The sequence below is a fragment of the Hoplias malabaricus genome, chromosome 7 (assembly GCF_029633855.1).
Source record: "Hoplias malabaricus isolate fHopMal1 chromosome 7, fHopMal1.hap1, whole genome shotgun sequence".
NCBI lineage: Eukaryota > Metazoa > Chordata > Actinopteri > Characiformes > Erythrinidae > Hoplias > Hoplias malabaricus.
In genome coordinates, this window is record NC_089806.1 from 3,925,912 (window position 1) to 3,945,682 (window position 19,771).

At 55.6% G+C, this 19,771-nt stretch overlaps 52 non-coding genes across 52 annotated transcripts; all 52 read right to left on the reverse strand.

The window, feature by feature from the left end:
• Positions 1–119: 119 nt before the first annotated feature.
• Positions 120–192, reverse strand: trnam-cau (transfer RNA methionine (anticodon CAU)). The gene has a single exon. It is a non-coding gene; the product is annotated as a tRNA-Met (tRNA).
• A 172-nt stretch (positions 193–364) lies between these two features.
• On the reverse strand, positions 365–437 carry trnar-acg (transfer RNA arginine (anticodon ACG)). The gene has a single exon. It is a non-coding gene; the product is annotated as a tRNA-Arg (tRNA).
• Positions 438–623: 186 nt separating this feature from the next.
• On the reverse strand, positions 624–695 carry trnae-uuc (transfer RNA glutamic acid (anticodon UUC)). The gene has a single exon. It is a non-coding gene; the product is annotated as a tRNA-Glu (tRNA).
• A 365-nt stretch (positions 696–1,060) lies between these two features.
• Positions 1,061–1,132, reverse strand: trnah-gug (transfer RNA histidin (anticodon GUG)). The gene has a single exon. It is a non-coding gene; the product is annotated as a tRNA-His (tRNA).
• A 366-nt stretch (positions 1,133–1,498) lies between these two features.
• trnam-cau (transfer RNA methionine (anticodon CAU)) lies at positions 1,499–1,571 on the reverse strand. Its single transcript has one exon. It is a non-coding gene; the product is annotated as a tRNA-Met (tRNA).
• Positions 1,572–1,741: 170 nt separating this feature from the next.
• On the reverse strand, positions 1,742–1,816 carry trnar-ccg (transfer RNA arginine (anticodon CCG)). The gene has a single exon. It is a non-coding gene; the product is annotated as a tRNA-Arg (tRNA).
• Positions 1,817–2,002: 186 nt separating this feature from the next.
• On the reverse strand, positions 2,003–2,074 carry trnae-uuc (transfer RNA glutamic acid (anticodon UUC)). Its single transcript has one exon. It is a non-coding gene; the product is annotated as a tRNA-Glu (tRNA).
• A 365-nt stretch (positions 2,075–2,439) lies between these two features.
• Positions 2,440–2,511, reverse strand: trnah-gug (transfer RNA histidin (anticodon GUG)). The gene has a single exon. It is a non-coding gene; the product is annotated as a tRNA-His (tRNA).
• A 365-nt stretch (positions 2,512–2,876) lies between these two features.
• Positions 2,877–2,949, reverse strand: trnam-cau (transfer RNA methionine (anticodon CAU)). Its single transcript has one exon. It is a non-coding gene; the product is annotated as a tRNA-Met (tRNA).
• A 172-nt stretch (positions 2,950–3,121) lies between these two features.
• Positions 3,122–3,194, reverse strand: trnar-acg (transfer RNA arginine (anticodon ACG)). The gene has a single exon. It is a non-coding gene; the product is annotated as a tRNA-Arg (tRNA).
• Positions 3,195–3,380: 186 nt separating this feature from the next.
• trnae-uuc (transfer RNA glutamic acid (anticodon UUC)) lies at positions 3,381–3,452 on the reverse strand. The gene has a single exon. It is a non-coding gene; the product is annotated as a tRNA-Glu (tRNA).
• Positions 3,453–3,817: 365 nt separating this feature from the next.
• Positions 3,818–3,889, reverse strand: trnah-gug (transfer RNA histidin (anticodon GUG)). The gene has a single exon. It is a non-coding gene; the product is annotated as a tRNA-His (tRNA).
• A 365-nt stretch (positions 3,890–4,254) lies between these two features.
• trnam-cau (transfer RNA methionine (anticodon CAU)) lies at positions 4,255–4,327 on the reverse strand. Its single transcript has one exon. It is a non-coding gene; the product is annotated as a tRNA-Met (tRNA).
• Positions 4,328–4,499: 172 nt separating this feature from the next.
• Positions 4,500–4,572, reverse strand: trnar-acg (transfer RNA arginine (anticodon ACG)). The gene has a single exon. It is a non-coding gene; the product is annotated as a tRNA-Arg (tRNA).
• Positions 4,573–4,758: 186 nt separating this feature from the next.
• On the reverse strand, positions 4,759–4,830 carry trnae-uuc (transfer RNA glutamic acid (anticodon UUC)). The gene has a single exon. It is a non-coding gene; the product is annotated as a tRNA-Glu (tRNA).
• A 365-nt stretch (positions 4,831–5,195) lies between these two features.
• trnah-gug (transfer RNA histidin (anticodon GUG)) lies at positions 5,196–5,267 on the reverse strand. Its single transcript has one exon. It is a non-coding gene; the product is annotated as a tRNA-His (tRNA).
• A 365-nt stretch (positions 5,268–5,632) lies between these two features.
• On the reverse strand, positions 5,633–5,705 carry trnam-cau (transfer RNA methionine (anticodon CAU)). Its single transcript has one exon. It is a non-coding gene; the product is annotated as a tRNA-Met (tRNA).
• A 172-nt stretch (positions 5,706–5,877) lies between these two features.
• trnar-acg (transfer RNA arginine (anticodon ACG)) lies at positions 5,878–5,950 on the reverse strand. Its single transcript has one exon. It is a non-coding gene; the product is annotated as a tRNA-Arg (tRNA).
• Positions 5,951–6,136: 186 nt separating this feature from the next.
• trnae-uuc (transfer RNA glutamic acid (anticodon UUC)) lies at positions 6,137–6,208 on the reverse strand. Its single transcript has one exon. It is a non-coding gene; the product is annotated as a tRNA-Glu (tRNA).
• Positions 6,209–6,573: 365 nt separating this feature from the next.
• On the reverse strand, positions 6,574–6,645 carry trnah-gug (transfer RNA histidin (anticodon GUG)). Its single transcript has one exon. It is a non-coding gene; the product is annotated as a tRNA-His (tRNA).
• A 365-nt stretch (positions 6,646–7,010) lies between these two features.
• On the reverse strand, positions 7,011–7,083 carry trnam-cau (transfer RNA methionine (anticodon CAU)). Its single transcript has one exon. It is a non-coding gene; the product is annotated as a tRNA-Met (tRNA).
• Positions 7,084–7,255: 172 nt separating this feature from the next.
• trnar-acg (transfer RNA arginine (anticodon ACG)) lies at positions 7,256–7,328 on the reverse strand. The gene has a single exon. It is a non-coding gene; the product is annotated as a tRNA-Arg (tRNA).
• Positions 7,329–7,514: 186 nt separating this feature from the next.
• trnae-uuc (transfer RNA glutamic acid (anticodon UUC)) lies at positions 7,515–7,586 on the reverse strand. Its single transcript has one exon. It is a non-coding gene; the product is annotated as a tRNA-Glu (tRNA).
• A 365-nt stretch (positions 7,587–7,951) lies between these two features.
• Positions 7,952–8,023, reverse strand: trnah-gug (transfer RNA histidin (anticodon GUG)). The gene has a single exon. It is a non-coding gene; the product is annotated as a tRNA-His (tRNA).
• A 365-nt stretch (positions 8,024–8,388) lies between these two features.
• Positions 8,389–8,461, reverse strand: trnam-cau (transfer RNA methionine (anticodon CAU)). The gene has a single exon. It is a non-coding gene; the product is annotated as a tRNA-Met (tRNA).
• Positions 8,462–8,633: 172 nt separating this feature from the next.
• Positions 8,634–8,706, reverse strand: trnar-acg (transfer RNA arginine (anticodon ACG)). Its single transcript has one exon. It is a non-coding gene; the product is annotated as a tRNA-Arg (tRNA).
• A 186-nt stretch (positions 8,707–8,892) lies between these two features.
• On the reverse strand, positions 8,893–8,964 carry trnae-uuc (transfer RNA glutamic acid (anticodon UUC)). Its single transcript has one exon. It is a non-coding gene; the product is annotated as a tRNA-Glu (tRNA).
• Positions 8,965–9,329: 365 nt separating this feature from the next.
• On the reverse strand, positions 9,330–9,401 carry trnah-gug (transfer RNA histidin (anticodon GUG)). The gene has a single exon. It is a non-coding gene; the product is annotated as a tRNA-His (tRNA).
• A 366-nt stretch (positions 9,402–9,767) lies between these two features.
• trnam-cau (transfer RNA methionine (anticodon CAU)) lies at positions 9,768–9,840 on the reverse strand. The gene has a single exon. It is a non-coding gene; the product is annotated as a tRNA-Met (tRNA).
• A 170-nt stretch (positions 9,841–10,010) lies between these two features.
• On the reverse strand, positions 10,011–10,085 carry trnar-ccg (transfer RNA arginine (anticodon CCG)). Its single transcript has one exon. It is a non-coding gene; the product is annotated as a tRNA-Arg (tRNA).
• A 186-nt stretch (positions 10,086–10,271) lies between these two features.
• On the reverse strand, positions 10,272–10,343 carry trnae-uuc (transfer RNA glutamic acid (anticodon UUC)). The gene has a single exon. It is a non-coding gene; the product is annotated as a tRNA-Glu (tRNA).
• A 365-nt stretch (positions 10,344–10,708) lies between these two features.
• Positions 10,709–10,780, reverse strand: trnah-gug (transfer RNA histidin (anticodon GUG)). Its single transcript has one exon. It is a non-coding gene; the product is annotated as a tRNA-His (tRNA).
• A 365-nt stretch (positions 10,781–11,145) lies between these two features.
• Positions 11,146–11,218, reverse strand: trnam-cau (transfer RNA methionine (anticodon CAU)). Its single transcript has one exon. It is a non-coding gene; the product is annotated as a tRNA-Met (tRNA).
• A 172-nt stretch (positions 11,219–11,390) lies between these two features.
• trnar-acg (transfer RNA arginine (anticodon ACG)) lies at positions 11,391–11,463 on the reverse strand. Its single transcript has one exon. It is a non-coding gene; the product is annotated as a tRNA-Arg (tRNA).
• A 186-nt stretch (positions 11,464–11,649) lies between these two features.
• Positions 11,650–11,721, reverse strand: trnae-uuc (transfer RNA glutamic acid (anticodon UUC)). The gene has a single exon. It is a non-coding gene; the product is annotated as a tRNA-Glu (tRNA).
• A 365-nt stretch (positions 11,722–12,086) lies between these two features.
• Positions 12,087–12,158, reverse strand: trnah-gug (transfer RNA histidin (anticodon GUG)). Its single transcript has one exon. It is a non-coding gene; the product is annotated as a tRNA-His (tRNA).
• Positions 12,159–12,523: 365 nt separating this feature from the next.
• trnam-cau (transfer RNA methionine (anticodon CAU)) lies at positions 12,524–12,596 on the reverse strand. The gene has a single exon. It is a non-coding gene; the product is annotated as a tRNA-Met (tRNA).
• Positions 12,597–13,024: 428 nt separating this feature from the next.
• trnae-uuc (transfer RNA glutamic acid (anticodon UUC)) lies at positions 13,025–13,096 on the reverse strand. Its single transcript has one exon. It is a non-coding gene; the product is annotated as a tRNA-Glu (tRNA).
• An 802-nt stretch (positions 13,097–13,898) lies between these two features.
• Positions 13,899–13,971, reverse strand: trnam-cau (transfer RNA methionine (anticodon CAU)). Its single transcript has one exon. It is a non-coding gene; the product is annotated as a tRNA-Met (tRNA).
• Positions 13,972–14,399: 428 nt separating this feature from the next.
• trnae-uuc (transfer RNA glutamic acid (anticodon UUC)) lies at positions 14,400–14,471 on the reverse strand. Its single transcript has one exon. It is a non-coding gene; the product is annotated as a tRNA-Glu (tRNA).
• A 365-nt stretch (positions 14,472–14,836) lies between these two features.
• Positions 14,837–14,908, reverse strand: trnah-gug (transfer RNA histidin (anticodon GUG)). Its single transcript has one exon. It is a non-coding gene; the product is annotated as a tRNA-His (tRNA).
• Positions 14,909–15,273: 365 nt separating this feature from the next.
• Positions 15,274–15,346, reverse strand: trnam-cau (transfer RNA methionine (anticodon CAU)). The gene has a single exon. It is a non-coding gene; the product is annotated as a tRNA-Met (tRNA).
• A 172-nt stretch (positions 15,347–15,518) lies between these two features.
• Positions 15,519–15,591, reverse strand: trnar-acg (transfer RNA arginine (anticodon ACG)). Its single transcript has one exon. It is a non-coding gene; the product is annotated as a tRNA-Arg (tRNA).
• A 186-nt stretch (positions 15,592–15,777) lies between these two features.
• trnae-uuc (transfer RNA glutamic acid (anticodon UUC)) lies at positions 15,778–15,849 on the reverse strand. Its single transcript has one exon. It is a non-coding gene; the product is annotated as a tRNA-Glu (tRNA).
• A 365-nt stretch (positions 15,850–16,214) lies between these two features.
• trnah-gug (transfer RNA histidin (anticodon GUG)) lies at positions 16,215–16,286 on the reverse strand. The gene has a single exon. It is a non-coding gene; the product is annotated as a tRNA-His (tRNA).
• Positions 16,287–16,651: 365 nt separating this feature from the next.
• On the reverse strand, positions 16,652–16,724 carry trnam-cau (transfer RNA methionine (anticodon CAU)). The gene has a single exon. It is a non-coding gene; the product is annotated as a tRNA-Met (tRNA).
• Positions 16,725–17,152: 428 nt separating this feature from the next.
• On the reverse strand, positions 17,153–17,224 carry trnae-uuc (transfer RNA glutamic acid (anticodon UUC)). The gene has a single exon. It is a non-coding gene; the product is annotated as a tRNA-Glu (tRNA).
• An 802-nt stretch (positions 17,225–18,026) lies between these two features.
• Positions 18,027–18,099, reverse strand: trnam-cau (transfer RNA methionine (anticodon CAU)). Its single transcript has one exon. It is a non-coding gene; the product is annotated as a tRNA-Met (tRNA).
• A 428-nt stretch (positions 18,100–18,527) lies between these two features.
• On the reverse strand, positions 18,528–18,599 carry trnae-uuc (transfer RNA glutamic acid (anticodon UUC)). The gene has a single exon. It is a non-coding gene; the product is annotated as a tRNA-Glu (tRNA).
• Positions 18,600–18,964: 365 nt separating this feature from the next.
• Positions 18,965–19,036, reverse strand: trnah-gug (transfer RNA histidin (anticodon GUG)). Its single transcript has one exon. It is a non-coding gene; the product is annotated as a tRNA-His (tRNA).
• A 365-nt stretch (positions 19,037–19,401) lies between these two features.
• On the reverse strand, positions 19,402–19,474 carry trnam-cau (transfer RNA methionine (anticodon CAU)). The gene has a single exon. It is a non-coding gene; the product is annotated as a tRNA-Met (tRNA).
• Positions 19,475–19,646: 172 nt separating this feature from the next.
• Positions 19,647–19,719, reverse strand: trnar-acg (transfer RNA arginine (anticodon ACG)). Its single transcript has one exon. It is a non-coding gene; the product is annotated as a tRNA-Arg (tRNA).
• Between the last annotated feature and the right edge of the window lie 52 nt (positions 19,720–19,771).

Here is a 19,771-nt window from a genome sequence, read left to right on the forward strand (position 1 = left end):
GAACTCATGATTTGCACGTGGTGGCAGGGTGGTTTAGAGATTAGCTTAAGGGGCGCGTAGCAGCAAAAGGAAAGATGGCGTGAGCTGAACGGCACCCTACTAGTATTTAAAAACGGCGCTGCCCCGTGTGAGGATCGAACTCACGACCTTCAGATTATGAGACTGACGCGCTACCTACTGCGCTTACGAGGCCACCAAGGAGCTGAGATTCTCCAAAGTCAGCCCGTTGTCAGTTGCCTGTCTCAGGTTTTCGCCAACGCCCGCATTTCAGGACTGTTCTTTACAGGTTCCACACTTTCTTTGCACCCTGACTTCACAAGCGCTAAAGTGCTTATCAACCACCAAACGCACAAAGCAAAAAGTGCGAGCCAGCCAGGAGTCGAACCTAGAATCTTCTGATCCGTAGTCAGACGCGTTATCCATTGCGCCACTGGCCCCTTGCTCTGGTCTCTCCGCGTGGCATTTGCTTTACGTAAGGGAGACAACGGCCACGCCTCACTTGGGGAGGGAGAAGCAGAGCGCCTCCTAAAACTTTGTCTGTACGTGACGTCCAAGCCGCGCTGCAAAAGCACCAACCCCGCTTCTGTACAGGCTCGGAACACTTCGCTCAAAGCTTAAGTCCATTCCCATACCGGGAGTCGAACCCGGGCCGCCTGGGTGAAAACCAGGAATCCTAACCGCTAGACCATATGGGAAGCTTGCACTGCCCTCGGCTGGCCACCATGACCAATTTGTTACCTTCTTCTTCTCCCGTCTCTCCCTGCTGTCCTCCTGAGGCCAACTGGAGCTTTGCACCCTTCATCCTGATGGAACAGGCGGATGCGAAAACTGCTTGAGTGCCTCTTGCCAGGCCCAGCGTCCAAGGAGTCCTAATCCTGCGCGTGGACAGAAAACATCCTTGAGCTCTCCGCTCCATAAGACAGGTGCATTTCCATTTGCAGCGCTGGCTGGCCCACTCTATGTCTGCAAGAGGGCTTTGGATGAAGGCCAGGCCTACCAGCCGCACAAAAGAGCGGCTGCTGGTCCCGAAGGCGAGCACTACCCGCTCGCAGCCAGAGCCTGCCGTGACCCGGATTCGAACCGGGGTTGCTGCGGCCACAACGCAGAGTACTAACCACTATACGATCACGGCGCGCCACCGCTCAAGCCCAACCCCGGCCTCCTCCCTTCCTTGGTGGAATGCTTCCCTGCTGACAAGAAGGCATTTCCTTGGCAAACACACAGGACGCTCTTCCCTTCCCCTTTGCGGACTTGGCATTTCACATCAAACGGCAGCCATGACGGTGCGCCGTAACCATCTACCAAGACGCGAGTCTTCCGTGGCACTGGGAATTTACCGCCACCGCGGCTCGTATTCCAAATCAGAACAGATGTGCAGGGAACTCATGATTTGCACGTGGTGGCAGGGTGGTTTAGAGATTAGCTTAAGGGGCGCGTAGCAGCAAAAGGAAAGATGGCGTGAGCTGAACGGCACCCTACTAGTATTTAAAAACGGCGCTGCCCCGTGTGAGGTTCGAACTCACGACCTTCAGATTATGAGACTGACGCGCTACCTACTGCGCTAACGAGGCCACCAAGGAGCTGAGATTCTCCAAAGTCAGCCCGTTGTCAGTTGCCTGTCTCAGGTTTTCGCCAACGCCCGCATTTCAGGACTGTTCTTTACAGGTTCCACACTTTCTTTGCACCCTGACTTCACAAGCGCTAAAGTGCTTATCAACCACCAAACGCACAAAGCAAAAAGTGCTAGCCAGCCAGGAGTCGAACCTAGAATCTTCTGATCCGGAGTCAGACGCGTTATCCATTGCGCCACTGGCCCCTTGCTCTGGTCTCTCCGCGTGGCATTTGCTTTACGTAAGGGAGACAACGGCCACGCCTCACTTGGGGAGGGAGAAGCAGAGCGCCTCCTAAAACTTTGTCTGTACGTGACGTCCAAGCCGCGCTGCAAAAGCACCAACCCCGCTTCTGTACAGGCTCGGAACACTTCGCTCAAAGCTTAAGTCCATTCCCATACCAGGAGTCGAACCCGGGCCGCCTGGGTGAAAACCAGGAATCCTAACCGCTAGACCATATGGGAAGCTTGCACTGCCCTCGGCTGGCCACCATGACCAATTTGTTACCTTCTTCTTCTCCCGTCTCTCCCTGCTGTCCTCCTGAGGCCAACTGGAGCTTTGCACCCTTCATCCTGATGGAACAGGCGGATGCGAAAACTGCTTGAGTGCCTCTTGCCAGGCCCAGCGTCCAAGGAGTCCTAATCCTGCGCGTGGACAGAAAACATCCTTGAGCTCTCCGCTCCATAAGACAGGTGCATTTCCATTTGCAGCGCTGGCTGGCCCACTCTATGTCTGCAAGAGGGCTTTGGATGAAGGCCAGGCCTGCCAGCCGCACAAAAGAGCGGCTGCTGGTCCCGAAGGCGAGCACTACCCGCTCGCAGCGAGAGCCTGCCGTGACCCGGATTCGAACCGGGGTTGCTGCGGCCACAACGCAGAGTACTAACCACTATACGATCACGGCGCGCCACCGCTCAAGCCGCACCCGGCCTCCTCCCTTCCTTGGTGGAATGCTTCCCTGCTGACAAGAAGGCATTTCCTTGGCAAACAGCCAGAACGCTCTTCCCTTCCCCTTTGTGGACTTGGCATTTCACATCAAACGGCAGCCATGACGGTGCGCCGTAACCATCTACCAAGACGCGAGTCTTCCGTGGCACTGGGAATTTACCGCCACCGCGGCTCGTATTCCAAATCAGAACAGATGTGCAGGGAACTCATGATTTGCACGTGGTGGCAGGGTGGTTTAGAGATTAGCTTAAGGGGCGCGTAGCAGCAAAAGGAAAGATGGCGTGAGCTGAACGGCACCCTACTAGTATTTAAAAACGGCGCTGCCCCGTGTGAGGATCGAACTCACGACCTTCAGATTATGAGACTGACGCACTACCTACTGCGCTAACGAGGCCACCAAGGAGCTGAGATTCTCCAAAGTCAGCCCGTTGTCAGTTGCCTGTCTCAGGTTTTCGCCAACGCCCGCATTTCAGGACTGTTCTTTACAGGTTCCACACTTTCTTTGCACCCTGACTTCACAAGCGCTAAAGTGCTTATCAACCACCAAACGCACAAAGCAAAAAGTGCGAGCCAGCCAGGAGTCGAACCTAGAATCTTCTGATCCGTAGTCAGACGCGTTATCCATTGCGCCACTGGCCCCTTGCTCTGGTCTCTTCGCGTGGCATTTGCTTTACGTAAGGGAGACAACGGCCACGCCTCACTTGGGGAGGGAGAAGCAGAGCGCCTCCTAAAACTTTGTCTGTACGTGACGTCCAAGCCGCGCTGCAAAAGCACCAACCCCGCTTCTGTACAGGCTCGGAACACTTCGCTCAAAGCTTAAGTCCATTCCCATACCGGGAGTCGAACCCGGGCCGCCTGGGTGAAAACCAGGAATCCTAACCGCTAGACCATATGGGAAGCTTGCACTGCCCTCGGCTGGCCACCATGACCAATTTGTTACCTTCTTCTTCTCCCGTCTCTCCCTGCTGTCCTCCTGAGGCCAACTGGAGCTTTGCACCCTTCATCCTGATGGAACAGGCGGATGCGAAAACTGCTTGAGTGCCTCTTGCCAGGCCCAGCGTCCAAGGAGTCCTAATCCTGCGCGTGGACAGAAAACATCCTTGAGCTCTCCGCTCCATAAGACAGGTGCATTTCCATTTGCAGCGCTGGCTGGCCCACTCTATGTCTGCAAGAGGGCTTTGGATGAAGGCCAGGCCTGCCAGCCGCACAAAAGAGCGGCTGCTGGTCCCGAAGGCGAGCACTACCCGCTCGCAGCGAGAGCCTGCCGTGACCCGGATTCGAACCGGGGTTGCTGCGGCCACAACGCAGAGTACTAACCACTATACGATCACGGCGCGCCACCGCTCAAGCCGCACCCGGCCTCCTCCCTTCCTTGGTGGAATGCTTCCCTGCTGACAAGAAGGCATTTCCTTGGCAAACAGCCAGAACGCTCTTCCCTTCCCCTTTGTGGACTTGGCATTTCACATCAAACGGCAGCCATGACGGTGCGCCGTAACCATCTACCAAGACGCGAGTCTTCCGTGGCACTGGGAATTTACCGCCACCGCGGCTCGTATTCCAAATCAGAACAGATGTGCAGGGAACTCATGATTTGCACGTGGTGGCAGGGTGGTTTAGAGATTAGCTTAAGGGGCGCGTAGCAGCAAAAGGAAAGATGGCGTGAGCTGAACGGCACCCTACTAGTATTTAAAAACGGCGCTGCCCCGTGTGAGGATCGAACTCACGACCTTCAGATTATGAGACTGACGCACTACCTACTGCGCTAACGAGGCCACCAAGGAGCTGAGATTCTCCAAAGTCAGCCCGTTGTCAGTTGCCTGTCTCAGGTTTTCGCCAACGCCCGCATTTCAGGACTGTTCTTTACAGGTTCCACACTTTCTTTGCACCCTGACTTCACAAGCGCTAAAGTGCTTATCAACCACCAAACGCACAAAGCAAAAAGTGCGAGCCAGCCAGGAGTCGAACCTAGAATCTTCTGATCCGTAGTCAGACGCGTTATCCATTGCGCCACTGGCCCCTTGCTCTGGTCTCTTCGCGTGGCATTTGCTTTACGTAAGGGAGACAACGGCCACGCCTCACTTGGGGAGGGAGAAGCAGAGCGCCTCCTAAAACTTTGTCTGTACGTGACGTCCAAGCCGCGCTGCAAAAGCACCAACCCCGCTTCTGTACAGGCTCGGAACACTTCGCTCAAAGCTTAAGTCCATTCCCATACCGGGAGTCGAACCCGGGCCGCCTGGGTGAAAACCAGGAATCCTAACCGCTAGACCATATGGGAAGCTTGCACTGCCCTCGGCTGGCCACCATGACCAATTTGTTACCTTCTTCTTCTCCCGTCTCTCCCTGCTGTCCTCCTGAGGCCAACTGGAGCTTTGCACCCTTCATCCTGATGGAACAGGCGGATGCGAAAACTGCTTGAGTGCCTCTTGCCAGGCCCAGCGTCCAAGGAGTCCTAATCCTGCGCGTGGACAGAAAACATCCTTGAGCTCTCCGCTCCATAAGACAGGTGCATTTCCATTTGCAGCGCTGGCTGGCCCACTCTATGTCTGCAAGAGGGCTTTGGATGAAGACCAGGCCTGCCAGCCGCACAAAAGAGCGGCTGCTGGTCCCGAAGGCGAGCACTAGCCGCTCGCAGCGAGAGCCTGCCGTGACCCGGATTCGAACCGGGGTTGCTGCGGCCACAACGCAGAGTACTAACCACTATACGATCACGGCGCGCCACCGCTCAAGCCGCACCCGGCCTCCTCCCTTCCTTGGTGGAATGCTTCCCTGCTGACAAGAAGGCATTTCCTTGGCAAACAGACAGAACGCTCTTCCCTTCCCCTTTGTGGACTTGGCATTTCACATCAAACGGCAGCCATGACGGTGCGCCGTAACCATCTACCAAGACGCGAGTCTTCCGTGGCACTGGGAATTTACCGCCACCGCGGCTCGTATTCCAAATCAGAACAGATGTGCAGGGAACTCATGATTTGCACGTGGTGGCAGGGTGGTTTAGAGATTAGCTTAAGGGGCGCGTAGCAGCAAAAGGAAAGATGGCGTGAGCTGAACGGCACCCTACTAGTATTTAAAAACAGCGCTGCCCCGTGTGAGGATCGAACTCACGACCTTCAGATTATGAGACTGACGCGCTACCTACTGCGCTAACGAGGCCACCAAGGAGCTGAGATTCTCCAAAGTCAGCCCGTTGTCAGTTGCCTGTCTCAGGTTTTCGCCAACGCCCGCATTTCAGGACTGTTCTTTACAGGTTCCACACTTTCTTTGCACCCTGACTTCACAAGCGCTAAAGTGCTTATCAACCACCAAACGCACAAAGCAAAAAGTGCGAGCCAGCCAGGAGTCGAACCTAGAATCTTCTGATCCGTAGTCAGACGCGTTATCCATTGCGCCACTGGCCCCTTGCTCTGGTCTCTCCGCGTGGCATTTGCTTTACGTAAGGGAGACAACGGCCACGCCTCACTTGGGGAGGGAGAAGCAGAGCGCCTCCTAAAACTTTGTCTGTACGTGACGTCCAAGCCGCGCTGCAAAAGCACCAACCCCGCTTCTGTACAGGCTCGGAACACTTCGCTCAAAGCTTAAGTCCATTCCCATACCGGGAGTCGAACCCGGGCCGCCTGGATGAAAACCAGGAATCCTAACCGCTAGACCATATGGGAAGTTTGCACTGCCCTCGGCTGGCCACCATGACCAATTTGTTACCTTCTTCTTCTCCCGTCTCTCCCTGCTGTCCTCCTGAGGCCAACTGGAGCTTTGCACCCTTCATCCTGATGGAACAGGCGGATGCGAAAACTGCTTGAGTGCCTCTTGCCAGGCCCAGCGTCCAAGGAGTCCTAATCCTGCGCGTGGACAGAAAACATCCTTGAGCTCTCCGCTCCATAAGACAGGTGCATTTCCATTTGCAGCGCTGGCTGGCCCACTCTATGTCTGCAAGAGGGCTTTGGATGAAGACCAGGCCTGCCAGCCGCACAAAAGAGCGGCTGCTGGTCCCGAAGGCGAGCACTAGCCGCTCGCAGCGAGAGCCTGCCGTGACCCGGATTCGAACCGGGGTTGCTGCGGCCACAACGCAGAGTACTAACCACTATACGATCACGGCGCGCCACCGCTCAAGCCGCACCCGGCCTCCTCCCTTCCTTGGTGGAATGCTTCCCTGCTGACAAGAAGGCATTTCCTTGGCAAACAGACAGAACGCTCTTCCCTTCCCCTTTGTGGACTTGGCATTTCACATCAAACGGCAGCCATGACGGTGCGCCGTAACCATCTACCAAGACGCGAGTCTTCCGTGGCACTGGGAATTTACCGCCACCGCGGCTCGTATTCCAAATCAGAACAGATGTGCAGGGAACTCATGATTTGCACGTGGTGGCAGGGTGGTTTAGAGATTAGCTTAAGGGGCGCGTAGCAGCAAAAGGAAAGATGGCGTGAGCTGAACGGCACCCTACTAGTATTTAAAAACGGCGCTGCCCCGTGTGAGGATCGAACTCACGACCTTCAGATTATGAGACTGACGCGCTACCTACTGCGCTAACGAGGCCACCAAGGAGCTGAGATTCTCCAAAGTCAGCCCGTTGTCAGTTGCCTGTCTCAGGTTTTCGCCAACGCCCGCATTTCAGGACTGTTCTTTACAGGTTCCACACTTTCTTTGCACCCTGACTTCACAAGCGCTAAAGTGCTTATCAACCACCAAACGCACAAAGCAAAAAGTGCGAGCCAGCCAGGAGTCGAACCTAGAATCTTCTGATCCGTAGTCAGACGCGTTATCCATTGCGCCACTGGCCCCTTGCTCTGGTCTCTCCGCGTGGCATTTGCTTTACGTAAGGGAGACAACGGCCACGCCTCACTTGGGGAGGGAGAAGCAGAGCGCCTCCTAAAACTTTGTCTGTACGTGACGTCCAAGCCGCGCTGCAAAAGCACCAATCCAGCTTCTGTACAGGCTCGGAACACTTCGCTCAAAGCTTAAGTCCATTCCCATACCGGGAGTCGAACCCAGGCCACCTGGATGAAAACCAGGAATCCTAACCGCTAGACCATATGGGAAGCTTGCACTGCCCTCGGCTGGCCACCATGACCAATTTGTTACCTTCTTCTTCTCCCGTCTCTCCCTGCTGTCCTCCTGAGGCCAACTGGAGCTTTGCACCCTTCATCCTGATGGAACAGGCGGATGCGAAAACTGCTTGAGTGCCTCTTGCCAGGCCCAGCGTCCAAGGAGTCCTAATCCTGCGCGTGGACAGAAAACATCCTTGAGCTCTCCGCTCCATAAGACAGGTGCATTTCCATTTGCAGCGCTGGCTGGCCCACTCTATGTCTGCAAGAGGGCTTTGGATGAAGGCCAGGCCTGCCAGCCGCACAAAAGAGCGGCTGCTGGTCCCGAAGGCGAGCACTACCCGCTCGCAGCGAGAGCCTGCCGTGACCCGGATTCGAACCGGGGTTGCTGCGGCCACAACGCAGAGTACTAACCACTATACGATCACGGCGCGCCACCGCTCAAGCCACACCCGGCCTCCTCCCTTCCTTGGTGGAATGCTTCCCTGCTGACAAGAAGGCATTTCCTTGGCAAACAGACAGAACGCTCTTCCCTTCCCCTTTGTGGACTTGGCATTTCACATCAAACGGCAGCCATGACGGTGCGCCGTAACCATCTACCAAGACGCGAGTCTTCCGTGGCACTGGGAATTTACCGCCACCGCGGCTCGTATTCCAAATCAGAACAGATGTGCAGGGAACTCATGATTTGCACGTGGTGGCAGGGTGGTTTAGAGATTAGCTTAAGGGGCGCGTAGCAGCAAAAGGAAAGATGGCGTGAGCTGAACGGCACCCTACTAGTATTTAAAAACGGCGCTGCCCCGTGTGAGGATCGAACTCACGACCTTCAGATTATGAGACTGACGCGCTACCTACTGCGCTTACGAGGCCACCAAGGAGCTGAGATTCTCCAAAGTCAGCCCGTTGTCAGTTGCCTGTCTCAGGTTTTCGCCAACGCCCGCATTTCAGGACTGTTCTTTACAGGTTCCACACTTTCTTTGCACCCTGACTTCACAAGCGCTAAAGTGCTTATCAACCACCAAACGCACAAAGCAAAAAGTGCGAGCCAGCCAGGAGTCGAACCTAGAATCTTCTGATCCGTAGTCAGACGCGTTATCCATTGCGCCACTGGCCCCTTGCTCTGGTCTCTCCGCGTGGCATTTGCTTTACGTAAGGGAGACAACGGCCACGCCTCACTTGGGGAGGGAGAAGCAGAGCGCCTCCTAAAACTTTGTCTGTACGTGACGTCCAAGCCGCGCTGCAAAAGCACCAACCCCGCTTCTGTACAGGCTCGGAACACTTCGCTCAAAGCTTAAGTCCATTCCCATACCGGGAGTCGAACCCGGGCCGCCTGGGTGAAAACCAGGAATCCTAACCGCTAGACCATATGGGAAGCTTGCACTGCCCTCGGCTGGCCACCATGACCAATTTGTTACCTTCTTCTTCTCCCGTCTCTCCCTGCTGTCCTCCTGAGGCCAACTGGAGCTTTGCACCCTTCATCCTGATGGAACAGGCGGATGCGAAAACTGCTTGAGTGCCTCTTGCCAGGCCCAGCGTCCAAGGAGTCCTAATCCTGCGCGTGGACAGAAAACATCCTTGAGCTCTCCGCTCCATAAGACAGGTGCATTTCCATTTGCAGCGCTGGCTGGCCCACTCTATGTCTGCAAGAGGGCTTTGGATGAAGGCCAGGCCTACCAGCCGCACAAAAGAGCGGCTGCTGGTCCCGAAGGCGAGCACTACCCGCTCGCAGCCAGAGCCTGCCGTGACCCGGATTCGAACCGGGGTTGCTGCGGCCACAACGCAGAGTACTAACCACTATACGATCACGGCGCGCCACCGCTCAAGCCCAACCCCGGCCTCCTCCCTTCCTTGGTGGAATGCTTCCCTGCTGACAAGAAGGCATTTCCTTGGCAAACACACAGGACGCTCTTCCCTTCCCCTTTGCGGACTTGGCATTTCACATCAAACGGCAGCCATGACGGTGCGCCGTAACCATCTACCAAGACGCGAGTCTTCCGTGGCACTGGGAATTTACCGCCACCGCGGCTCGTATTCCAAATCAGAACAGATGTGCAGGGAACTCATGATTTGCACGTGGTGGCAGGGTGGTTTAGAGATTAGCTTAAGGGGCGCGTAGCAGCAAAAGGAAAGATGGCGTGAGCTGAACGGCACCCTACTAGTATTTAAAAACGGCGCTGCCCCGTGTGAGGTTCGAACTCACGACCTTCAGATTATGAGACTGACGCGCTACCTACTGCGCTAACGAGGCCACCAAGGAGCTGAGATTCTCCAAAGTCAGCCCGTTGTCAGTTGCCTGTCTCAGGTTTTCGCCAACGCCCGCATTTCAGGACTGTTCTTTACAGGTTCCACACTTTCTTTGCACCCTGACTTCACAAGCGCTAAAGTGCTTATCAACCACCAAACGCACAAAGCAAAAAGTGCTAGCCAGCCAGGAGTCGAACCTAGAATCTTCTGATCCGGAGTCAGACGCGTTATCCATTGCGCCACTGGCCCCTTGCTCTGGTCTCTCCGCGTGGCATTTGCTTTACGTAAGGGAGACAACGGCCACGCCTCACTTGGGGAGGGAGAAGCAGAGCGCCTCCTAAAACTTTGTCTGTACGTGACGTCCAAGCCGCGCTGCAAAAGCACCAACCCCGCTTCTGTACAGGCTCGGAACACTTCGCTCAAAGCTTAAGTCCATTCCCATACCAGGAGTCGAACCCGGGCCGCCTGGGTGAAAACCAGGAATCCTAACCGCTAGACCATATGGGAAGCTTGCACTGCCCTCGGCTGGCCACCATGACCAATTTGTTACCTTCTTCTTCTCCCGTCTCTCCCTGCTGTCCTCCTGAGGCCAACTGGAGCTTTGCACCCTTCATCCTGATGGAACAGGCGGATGCGAAAACTGCTTGAGTGCCTCTTGCCAGGCCCAGCGTCCAAGGAGTCCTAATCCTGCGCGTGGACAGAAAACATCCTTGAGCTCTCCGCTCCATAAGACAGGTGCATTTCCATTTGCAGCGCTGGCTGGCCCACTCTATGTCTGCAAGAGGGCTTTGGATGAAGGCCAGGCCTGCCAGCCGCACAAAAGAGCGGCTGCTGGTCCCGAAGGCGAGCACTACCCGCTCGCAGCGAGAGCCTGCCGTGACCCGGATTCGAACCGGGGTTGCTGCGGCCACAACGCAGAGTACTAACCACTATACGATCACGGCGCGCCACCGCTCAAGCCGCACCCGGCCTCCTCCCTTCCTTGGTGGAATGCTTCCCTGCTGACAAGAAGGCATTTCCTTGGCAAACAGCCAGAACGCTCTTCCCTTCCCCTTTGTGGACTTGGCATTTCACATCAAACGGCAGCCATGACGGTGCGCCGTAACCATCTACCAAGACGCGAGTCTTCCGTGGCACTGGGAATTTACCGCCACCGCGGCTCGTATTCCAAATCAGAACAGATGTGCAGGGAACTCATGATTTGCACGTGGTGGCAGGGTGGTTTAGAGATTAGCTTAAGGGGCGCGTAGCAGCAAAAGGAAAGATGGCGTGAGCTGAACGGCACCCTACTAGTATTTAAAAACGGCGCTGCCCCGTGTGAGGATCGAACTCACGACCTTCAGATTATGAGACTGACGCACTACCTACTGCGCTAACGAGGCCACCAAGGAGCTGAGATTCTCCAAAGTCAGCCCGTTGTCAGTTGCCTGTCTCAGGTTTTCGCCAACGCCCGCATTTCAGGACTGTTCTTTACAGGTTCCACACTTTCTTTGCACCCTGACTTCACAAGCGCTAAAGTGCTTATCAACCACCAAACGCACAAAGCAAAAAGTGCGAGCCAGCCAGGAGTCGAACCTAGAATCTTCTGATCCGTAGTCAGACGCGTTATCCATTGCGCCACTGGCCCCTTGCTCTGGTCTCTTCGCGTGGCATTTGCTTTACGTAAGGGAGACAACGGCCACGCCTCACTTGGGGAGGGAGAAGCAGAGCGCCTCCTAAAACTTTGTCTGTACGTGACGTCCAAGCCGCGCTGCAAAAGCACCAACCCCGCTTCTGTACAGGCTCGGAACACTTCGCTCAAAGCTTAAGTCCATTCCCATACCGGGAGTCGAACCCGGGCCGCCTGGGTGAAAACCAGGAATCCTAACCGCTAGACCATATGGGAAGCTTGCACTGCCCTCGGCTGGCCACCATGACCAATTTGTTACCTTCTTCTTCTCCCGTCTCTCCCTGCTGTCCTCCTGAGGCCAACTGGAGCTTTGCACCCTTCATCCTGATGGAACAGGCGGATGCGAAAACTGCTTGAGTGCCTCTTGCCAGGCCCAGCGTCCAAGGAGTCCTAATCCTGCGCGTGGACAGAAAACATCCTTGAGCTCTCCGCTCCATAAGACAGGTGCATTTCCATTTGCAGCGCTGGCTGGCCCACTCTATGTCTGCAAGAGGGCTTTGGATGAAGACCAGGCCTGCCAGCCGCACAAAAGAGCGGCTGCTGGTCCCGAAGGCGAGCACTAGCCGCTCGCAGCGAGAGCCTGCCGTGACCCGGATTCGAACCGGGGTTGCTGCGGCCACAACGCAGAGTACTAACCACTATACGATCACGGCGCGCCACCGCTCAAGCCGCACCCGGCCTCCTCCCTTCCTTGGTGGAATGCTTCCCTGCTGACAAGAAGGCATTTCCTTGGCAAACAGACAGAACGCTCTTCCCTTCCCCTTTGTGGACTTGGCATTTCACATCAAACGGCAGCCATGACGGTGCGCCGTAACCATCTACCAAGACGCGAGTCTTCCGTGGCACTGGGAATTTACCGCCACCGCGGCTCGTATTCCAAATCAGAACAGATGTGCAGGGAACTCATGATTTGCACGTGGTGGCAGGGTGGTTTAGAGATTAGCTTAAGGGGCGCGTAGCAGCAAAAGGAAAGATGGCGTGAGCTGAACGGCACCCTACTAGTATTTAAAAACGGCGCTGCCCCGTGTGAGGATCGAACTCACGACCTTCAGATTATGAGACTGACGCGCTACCTACTGCGCTAACGAGGCCACCAAGGAGCTGAGATTCTCCAAAGTCAGCCCGTTGTCAGTTGCCTGTCTCAGGTTTTCGCCAACGCCCGCATTTCAGGACTGTTCTTTACAGGTTCCACACTTTCTTTGCACCCTGACTTCACAAGCGCTAAAGTGCTTATCAACCACCAAACGCACAAAGCAAAAAGTGCGAGCCAGCCAGGAGTCGAACCTAGAATCTTCTGATCCGTAGTCAGACGGATCCATTGCGCCACTGGCCCCTTGCTCTGGTCTCTCCGCGTGGCATTTGCTTTACGTAAGGGAGACAACGGCCACGCCTCACTTGGGGAGGGAGAAGCAGAGCGCCTCCTAAAACTTTGTCTGTACGCGACGTGCAAGCCGCACTGCAAAAGCACCCACCCCGCTTCTGTACAGACTCGAAACACTTCGCTCAAAGCTTAAGTCCATTCCCATACCGGGAGTCGAACCCAGGCCACCTGGGTGAAAACCAGGAATCCTAACCGCTAGACCATATGGGAAGCTTGCACTGCCCTCGGCTGGCCACCATGACCAATTTGTTACCTTCTTCTTCTCCCGTCTCTCCCTGCTGTCCTCCTGAGGCCAACTGGAGCTTTGCACCCTTCATCCTGATGGAACAGGCGGATGCGAAAACTGCTTGAGTGCCTCTTGCCAGGCCCAGCGTCCAAGGAGTCCTAATCCTGCGCGTGGACAGAAAACATCCTTGAGCTCTCCGCTCCATAAGACAGGTGCATTTCCATTTGCAGCGCTGGCTGGCCCACTCTATGTCTGCAAGAGGGCTTTGGATGAAGACCAGGCCTGCCAGCCGCACAAAAGAGCGGCTGCTGGTCCCGAAGGCGAGCACTAGCCGCTCGCAGCGAGAGCCTGCCGTGACCCGGATTCGAACCGGGGTTGCTGCGGCCACAATGCAGAGTACTAACCACTATACGATCACGGCGCGCCACCGCTCAAGCCGCACCCGGCCTCCTCCCTTCCTTGGTGGAATGCTTCCCTGCTGACAAGAAGGCATTTCCTTGGCAAACAGACAGAACGCTCTTCCCTTCCCCTTTGTGGACTTGGCATTTCACATCAAACGGCAGCCATGACGGTGCGCCGTAACCATCTACCAAGACGCGAGTCTTCCGTGGCACTGGGAATTTACCGCCACCGCGGCTCGTATTCCAAATCAGAACAGATGTGCAGGGAACTCATGATTTGCACGTGGTGGCAGGGTGGTTTAGAGATTAGCTTAAGGGGCGCGTAGCAGCAAAAGGAAAGATGGCGTGAGCTGAACGGCACCCTACTAGTATTTAAAAACGGCGCTGCCCCGTGTGAGGATCGAACTCACGACCTTCAGATTATGAGACTGACGCGCTACCTACTGCGCTAACGAGGCCACCAAGGAACTGAGATTCTCCAAAGTCAGCCCGTTGTCAGTTGCCTGTCTCAGGTTTTCGCCAACGCCCGCATTTCAGGACTGTTCTTTACAGGTTCCACACTTTCTTTGCACCCTGACTTCACAAGCGCTAAAGTGCTTATCAACCACCAAACGCACAAAGCAAAAAGTGCGAGCCAGCCAGGAGTCGAACCTAGAATCTTCTGATCCGTAGTCAGACGGATCCATTGCGCCACTGGCCCCTTGCTCTGGTCTCTCCGCGTGGCATTTGCTTTACGTAAGGGAGACAACGGCCACGCCTCACTTGGGGAGGGAGAAGCAGAGCGCCTCCTAAAACTTTGTCTGTACGCGACGTGCAAGCCGCACTGCAAAAGCACCCACCCCGCTTCTGTACAGACTCGAAACACTTCGCTCAAAGCTTAAGTCCATTCCCATACCGGGAGTCGAACCCGGGCCACCTGGGTGAAAACCAGGAATCCTAACCGCTAGACCATATGGGAAGCTTGCACTGCCCTTGGCTGGCTACCATGACCAATTTGTTACCTTCTTCTTCTCCCGTCTCTCCCTGCTGTCCTCCTGAGGCCAACTGGAGCTTTGCACCCTTCATCCTGATGGAACAGGCGGATGCGAAAACTGCTTGAGTGCCTCTTGCCAGGCCCAGCGTCCAAGGAGTCCTAATCCTGCGCGTGGACAGAAAACATCCTTGAGCTCTCCGCTCCATAAGACAGGTGCATTTCCATTTGCAGCGCTGGCTGGCCCACTCTATGTCTGCAAGAGGGCTTTGGATGAAGGCCAGGCCTGCCAGCCGCACAAAAGAGCGGCTGCTGGTCCCGAAGGCGAGCACTACCCGCTCGCAGCGAGAGCCTGCCGTGACCCGGATTCGAACCGGGGTTGCTGCGGCCACAACGCAGAGTACTAACCACTATACGATCACGGCGCGCCACCGCTCAAGCCGCACCCGGCCTCCTCCCTTCCTTGGTGGAATGCTTCCCTGCTGACAAGAAGGCATTTCCTTGGCAAACAGACAGAACGCTCTTCCCTTCCCCTTTGTGGACTTGGCATTTCACATCAAACGGCAGCCATGACGGTGCGCCGTAACCATCTACCAAGACGCGAGTCTTCCGTGGCACTGGGAATTTACCGCCACCGCGGCTCGTATTCCAAATCAGAACAGATGTGCAGGGAACTCATGATTTGCACGTGGTGGCAGGGTGGTTTAGAGATTAGCTTAAGGGGCGCGTAGCAGCAAATGGAAAGATGGCGTGAGCTGAACGGCACCCTACTAGTATTTAAAAACGGCGCTGCCCCGTGTGAGGATCGAACTCACGACCTTCAGATTATGAGACTGACGCGCTACCTACTGCGCTAACGAGACCACCAAGGAGCTGAGATTCTCCAAAGTCAGCCCGTTGTCAGTTGCCTGTCTCAGGTTTTCGCCAACGCCCGCATTTCAGGACTGTTCTTTACAGGTTCCACACTTTCTTTGCACCCTGACTTCACAAGCGCTAAAGTGCTTATCAACCACCAAACGCACAAAGCAAAAAGTGCGAGCCAGCCAGGAGTCGAACCTAGAATCTTCTGATCCGTAGTCAGACGCGTTATCCATTGCGCCACTGGCCCCTTGCTCTGGTCTCTTCGCGTGGCATTTGCTTTACGTAAGGGAGACAACGGCCACGCCTCACTTGGGGAGGGAGAAGCAGAGCGCCTCCTAAAACTTTGTCTGTACGTGACGTCCAAGCCGCGCTGCAAAAGCACCAACCCCGCTTCTGTACAGGCTCGGAACACTTCGCTCAAAGCTTAAGTCCATTCCCATACCGGGAGTCGAACCCGGGCCGCCTGGGTGAAAACCAGGAATCCTAACCGCTAGACCATATGGGAAGCTTGCACTGCCCTCGGCTGGCCACCATGACCAATTTGTTACCTTCTTCTTCTCCCGTCTCTCCCTGCTGTCCTCCTGAGGCCAACTGGAGCTTTGCACCCTTCATCCTGATGGAACAGGCGGATGCGAAAACTGCTTGAGTGCCTCTTGCCAGGCCCAGCGTCCAAGGAGTCCTAATCCTGCGCGTGGACAGAAAACATCCTTGAGCTCTCCGCTCCATAAGACAGGTGCATTTCCATTTGCAGCGCTGGCTGGCCCACTCTATGTCTGCAAGAGGGCTTTGGATGAAGACCAGGCCTGCCAGCCGCACAAAAGAGCGGCTGCTGGTCCCGAAGGCGAGCACTAGCCGCTCGCAGCGAGAGCCTGCCGTGACCCGGATTCGAACCGGGGTTGCTGCGGCCACAACGCAGAGTACTAACCACTATACGATCACGGCGCGCCACCGCTCAAGCCGCACCCGGCCTCCTCCCTTCCTTGGTGGAATGCTTCCCTGCTGACAAGAAGGCATTTCCTTGGCAAACAGACAGAACGCTCTTCCCTTCCCCTTTGTGGACTTGGCATTTCACATCAAACGGCAGCCATGACGGTGCGCCGTAACCATCTACCAAGACGCGAGTCTTCCGTGGCACTGGGAATTTACCGCCACCGCGGCTCGTATTCCAAATCAGAACAGATGTGCAGGGAACTCATGATTTGCACGTGGTGGCAGGGTGGTTTAGAGATTAGCTTAAGGGGCGCGTAGCAGCAAAAGGAAAGATGGCGTGAGCTGAACGGCACCCTACTAGTATTTAAAAACGGCGCTGCCCCGTGTGAGGATCGAACTCACGACCTTCAGATTATGAGACTGACGCGCTACCTACTGCGCTAACGAGGCCACCAAGGAGCTGAGATTCTCCAAAGTCAGCCCGTTGTCAGTTGCCTGTCTCAGGTTTTCGCCAACGCCCGCATTTCAGGACTGTTCTTTACAGGTTCCACACTTTCTTTGCACCCTGACTTCACAAGCGCTAAAGTGCTTATCAACCACCAAACGCACAAAGCAAAAAGTGCGAGCCAGCCAGGAGTCGAACCTAGAATCTTCTGATCCGTAGTCAGACGGATCCATTGCGCCACTGGCCCCTTGCTCTGGTCTCTCCGCGTGGCATTTGCTTTACGTAAGGGAGACAACGGCCACGCCTCACTTGGGGAGGGAGAAGCAGAGCGCCTCCTAAAACTTTGTCTGTACGCGACGTGCAAGCCGCACTGCAAAAGCACCCACCCCGCTTCTGTACAGACTCGAAACACTTCGCTCAAAGCTTAAGTCCATTCCCATACCGGGAGTCGAACCCAGGCCACCTGGGTGAAAACCAGGAATCCTAACCGCTAGACCATATGGGAAGCTTGCACTGCCCTCGGCTGGCCACCATGACCAATTTGTTACCTTCTTCTTCTCCCGTCTCTCCCTGCTGTCCTCCTGAGGCCAACTGGAGCTTTGCACCCTTCATCCTGATGGAACAGGCGGATGCGAAAACTGCTTGAGTGCCTCTTGCCAGGCCCAGCGTCCAAGGAGTCCTAATCCTGCGCGTGGACAGAAAACATCCTTGAGCTCTCCGCTCCATAAGACAGGTGCATTTCCATTTGCAGCGCTGGCTGGCCCACTCTATGTCTGCAAGAGGGCTTTGGATGAAGACCAGGCCTGCCAGCCGCACAAAAGAGCGGCTGCTGGTCCCGAAGGCGAGCACTAGCCGCTCGCAGCGAGAGCCTGCCGTGACCCGGATTCGAACCGGGGTTGCTGCGGCCACAATGCAGAGTACTAACCACTATACGATCACGGCGCGCCACCGCTCAAGCCGCACCCGGCCTCCTCCCTTCCTTGGTGGAATGCTTCCCTGCTGACAAGAAGGCATTTCCTTGGCAAACAGACAGAACGCTCTTCCCTTCCCCTTTGTGGACTTGGCATTTCACATCAAACGGCAGCCATGACGGTGCGCCGTAACCATCTACCAAGACGCGAGTCTTCCGTGGCACTGGGAATTTACCGCCACCGCGGCTCGTATTCCAAATCAGAACAGATGTGCAGGGAACTCATGATTTGCACGTGGTGGCAGGGTGGTTTAGAGATTAGCTTAAGGGGCGCGTAGCAGCAAAAGGAAAGATGGCGTGAGCTGAACGGCACCCTACTAGTATTTAAAAACGGCGCTGCCCCGTGTGAGGATCGAACTCACGACCTTCAGATTATGAGACTGACGCGCTACCTACTGCGCTAACGAGGCCACCAAGGAACTGAGATTCTCCAAAGTCAGCCCGTTGTCAGTTGCCTGTCTCAGGTTTTCGCCAACGCCCGCATTTCAGGACTGTTCTTTACAGGTTCCACACTTTCTTTGCACCCTGACTTCACAAGCGCTAAAGTGCTTATCAACCACCAAACGCACAAAGCAAAAAGTGCGAGCCAGCCAGGAGTCGAACCTAGAATCTTCTGATCCGTAGTCAGACGGATCCATTGCGCCACTGGCCCCTTGCTCTGGTCTCTCCGCGTGGCATTTGCTTTACGTAAGGGAGACAACGGCCACGCCTCACTTGGGGAGGGAGAAGCAGAGCGCCTCCTAAAACTTTGTCTGTACGCGACGTGCAAGCCGCACTGCAAAAGCACCCACCCCGCTTCTGTACAGACTCGAAACACTTCGCTCAAAGCTTAAGTCCATTCCCATACCGGGAGTCGAACCCGGGCCACCTGGGTGAAAACCAGGAATCCTAACCGCTAGACCATATGGGAAGCTTGCACTGCCCTTGGCTGGCTACCATGACCAATTTGTTACCTTCTTCTTCTCCCGTCTCTCCCTGCTGTCCTCCTGAGGCCAACTGGAGCTTTGCACCCTTCATCCTGATGGAACAGGCGGATGCGAAAACTGCTTGAGTGCCTCTTGCCAGGCCCAGCGTCCAAGGAGTCCTAATCCTGCGCGTGGACAGAAAACATCCTTGAGCTCTCCGCTCCATAAGACAGGTGCATTTCCATTTGCAGCGCTGGCTGGCCCACTCTATGTCTGCAAGAGGGCTTTGGATGAAGGCCAGGCCTGCCAGCCGCACAAAAGAGCGGCTGCTGGTCCCGAAGGCGAGCACTACCCGCTCGCAGCGAGAGCCTGCCGTGACCCGGATTCGAACCGGGGTTGCTGCGGCCACAACGCAGAGTACTAACCACTATACGATCACGGCGCGCCACCGCTCAAGCCGCACCCGGCCTCCTCCCTTCCTTGGTGGAATGCTTCCCTGCTGACAAGAAGGCATTTCCTTGGCAAACAGACAGAACGCTCTTCCCTTCCCCTTTGTGGACTTGGCATTTCACATCAAACGGCAGCCATGACGGTGCGCCGTAACCATCTACCAAGACGCGAGTCTTCCGTGGCACTGGGAATTTACCGCCACCGCGGCTCGTATTCCAAATCAGAACAGATGTGCAGGGAACTCATGATTTGCACGTGGTGGCAGGGTGGTTTAGAGATTAGCTTAAGGGGCGCGTAGCAGCAAATGGAAAGATGGCGTGAGCTGAACGGCACCCTACTAGTATTTAAAAACGGCGCTGCCCCGTGTGAGGATCGAACTCACGACCTTCAGATTATGAGACTGACGCGCTACCTACTGCGCTAACGAGACCACCAAGGAGCTGAGATTCTCCAAAGTCAGCCCGTTGTCAGTTGCCTGTCTCAGGTTTTCGCCAACGCCCGCATTTCAGGACTGTTCTTTACAGGTTCCACACTTTCTTTGCACCCTGACTTCACAAGCGCTAAAGTGCTTATCAACCACCAAACGCACAAAGCAAAAAGTGCGAGCCAGCCAGGAGTCGAACCTAGAATCTTCTGATCCGTAGTCAGACGCGTTATCCATTGCGCCACTGGCCCCTTGCTCTGGTCTCTCCGCGTGGCATTTGCTTTACGTAAGGGAGACAACGGC